Genomic DNA, 3,348 nt, shown 5'->3' on the forward strand with positions numbered 1-3,348 from the left:
ACCCCTGAGCGTCACTGGATGTGGGCACCCTCCCCCCAAAAAAAACACCAAAAAAGTAGAGAGCAGAAAGAGAAAATACAGAATAATAATAATAATAATAATACAGAAAGGAATAATACATAACTTAAAGCACTTGCCTTGGGGCCAGAGAGATAGCATGGAGGTAAGGCATTTGCCGTGCATGCAGAAGGTAGGTGGTTCGAATCCCAGCATCCCATATGGTCCCCTGAGCCTGCCAGGAGCGATTTTTGAGTGTAGGGCATAACCCCAGAGCACTGCCTGGTGTGACCCAAAAACCAAAAAAAAAAAAAAAAAAAAAAAAAAAAGCACTTAACTTGGAACTGCTTGGAATGATCTCTGAACACAGGCAATTTTGACCCCAAATCAAAATAAATAAATACATGGTCAGAGAGAAAATTCAGGAGTTAAGGCACTTGCTTGCATGTGACTACACTTGTAGGGCTTACTTCTGGCTCTGCACTCAGGGATCTTTTCTGGTGGTGCTTGATACCAGGGATCAAACCCAGGTTGGCAGCCTGCATACAATTATTATCATATAGAGTCCACTTGGACTCTCTATAAAAGGAAATTGATACCTATCAATTTCAAAAATGGAGAAGTTAGTATCAGTTACCATAAATATCAGATGATATTCTGAACTAGAATTCAATTCTGAACTAGAACTAAGTTCTAGTCAGGCATTTGAACCTCACAAGGCTTTGCACTCACAGGGAAATGCTATAGCAAGTGTGGGAAGGTGCTAAAGATTTATTGGCACTAATGAGTTATCCTGGCTGATCAGGGAGGGAAGATGACCCTTCGTGCAATATTGGATCGTCCAGGATACATCTAAATATCTAAAGGAGAAACTATAATGTTCTCCTTACTGCCTCCTGGAGTTCATACCTTCCTCTGGGAAAGGAGCTTGGCTGACCTTTCCTCCTTTTTATTTTACTTTACTTAAACTTTGTGTTTTATATTTTTCCCCATGATACAGTTGTTTCTGGCCTTCAATGTTCCAACACCAATCCCACCACCAGTATAATATTCCCTCCACAAATGTCCCCAGTTCCCCACACACCCCAAAGCCTGTCCCCTTTGGCACGCACAAAATAATTTACTACATGTTGCTTGTTACAATCACTAAATAGCAATGTAATTATCAAATAAACGTCAGTAACAGAAATTTTGTGAAAACTGTTATATCTCACAATAGGTTGTTGAGCTATTGCCTGAGATATAACAGTTTTCACCCTCTAGCATCAGACTGATAATAACTAGTTCCTGTGAGTTTTCAGATTTCTTCTCTGTCAGTTCTCTTGCTTTGGGGCTTTTCTTTTCTTTCTTTCTTTTTTTTTCTTTTTTTTTTTTGGTTTTTGGGCGACACCGTTTGATGCTCAGGGGCTACTCCTGGCTAAGCACTCAGAAATCGCCCCTGGCTTGGGGGGACCATATGAGATGCTGGGGGATTGAACCATGGTCACGATCTTTCCTTAGCTAGGGCTTGCAAGGCAGACACCTTACCTCTAGCGCCACCTTCCCGGCCCCAGTTTTCTACTCTTAAATGTTACTATTGGTTTAAGCACGGACTTTTCTTCTTTTATCTTATAAGTATATTAGAATTCTAAGCTGTAATTTTGCTGTTATACAAATTACATCACTTCAGCAGGATAAAACCCAATAAACAGTATTCATTTCCTTCCTGGGCCGTGCAAATAGATTTCCCTTTTCTCTTCCCCCCAATTTGAATCTATTTTTATCGACTATTTATTTTTAGTGTAATTTGCAATACCCTTAGTGTTGGTTTCTTCTGTGTATCATTTCAACATCACACCCATCATCAGTGTACCCATCTTCCTCCTCACAGTCCCCAGTACCCCACCCTTTATTTCCCCCATCACAAAGTCAGTTTTGTGGATCAGTTTTTCCATTGTGTTGCCTCTGACCCTTTTTGTTTTGCTACCATGCTGTTTATCTTTCAGTTCTACATATGAGAGGCATCATTCTGTATCTATCCCTTTCCTTCTACTGACTTCACTCAGCATGGTATCTTCTAGTTCCATCCATGTTGTGGCAAATTGCATAATTTTGCCTTTCTTGTGTGTGTGTGTGTGTGTGTGTGTGTTTTAGGTGTGTCAGCAGGGTTAAGGGGGCATAGACTGCTGTGCTCAGGGCTTATTCCTGGCTCTGCACTCAGGGGTCATATATGAGGTGCCAAGAATCAAACTTGGGCCAGCTGGATACATATCTTCTAGACTCTTTTTTGTATTGTTTTGTTTGTATTTTTTGGAGGGAGGCATACTCGGTGGTGCTCAGGGGGTTTCTCTTGGCTCTGCTCTCAGAAACTGCTCTTGGCGCCATATGGGATGCTGTAGGTCAAAACTGGGTCATTTTGGGATTGCAAAAGCCCTACTGCTGTGCTATTGCTCCACCCCTAAGAGTTTTTTTTTTTAAGTTTTAAAAGTTTTTGGCCCACACCAGGCAGCACTAAGAGATTACCTTTGGCTCTGAGCTCAGAAATCACTCCTGCAGGCAGTGGGTGGGTGGGTGGGTGTCAGGATGTCGAGGATTGAACCCAGGTCAGCTGCATGCAAGGTAAATGCCCTACCTGCTGTGCTATTGCTCCAGCTCTGCCCTCTATACTTTTATTCCAGTCCCTGATTTTGTTCTTTCTTAGAGCCACATAGTATGTCATTGTATACACACACACAAACACATACACACGCATATACACCACAACTTTTTGATCCATTCATTCACAGACATTCTTTTTGAAAAGAAAGATAGCAAGGAAGGAAGGGAAGGAAAGCAGTAGTTTCTACATAGATCTGCCTAGATTTTTCTGGTCTGTTTTAACTCAGTGTAGAGAGAAAAAGACAATTAAAAAAGTGCACTACTAGCTTGGTTTCTTGCCTGTTGCAGACAATGCAGATAGCATGTACTTAGTAGGTCAAATAATTTTGTTTTTGTTTTTGTTTTTGGGTCACACCAGGCAGTGTTCAGGGGTCACTCCTTGCTCTATGCTCAGGAATCGCCCCTGGCAGGCACTGGGGACCATATAGGATGCCAGGATTCGAACCACTGTCCTTCTGGACGCAAGGCAAACAAACACCTTACCTCCATGCTATCTTTCCGACCCCAGGTCAAATACATTTTAAAAAATAGGTCAAATAAAAAACATGTTTGTGGGCTGGAGTAATAGCACAGTGGTAGGGCATTTGCCTTGCACGGGGCCGACCTGGGACAGACCTGAGTTTGATTCCCGGCATCCCATATGGTCCCCTGAGCCTGCCAGAAGTGACTTCTGAACACAGAGCCAGGAGTAACCCTTGAGTATCACCGGGTGTG

Source organism: Suncus etruscus, chromosome 9 (genome assembly GCF_024139225.1).
Source record: "Suncus etruscus isolate mSunEtr1 chromosome 9, mSunEtr1.pri.cur, whole genome shotgun sequence".
Taxonomy (NCBI): domain Eukaryota; kingdom Metazoa; phylum Chordata; class Mammalia; order Eulipotyphla; family Soricidae; genus Suncus; species Suncus etruscus.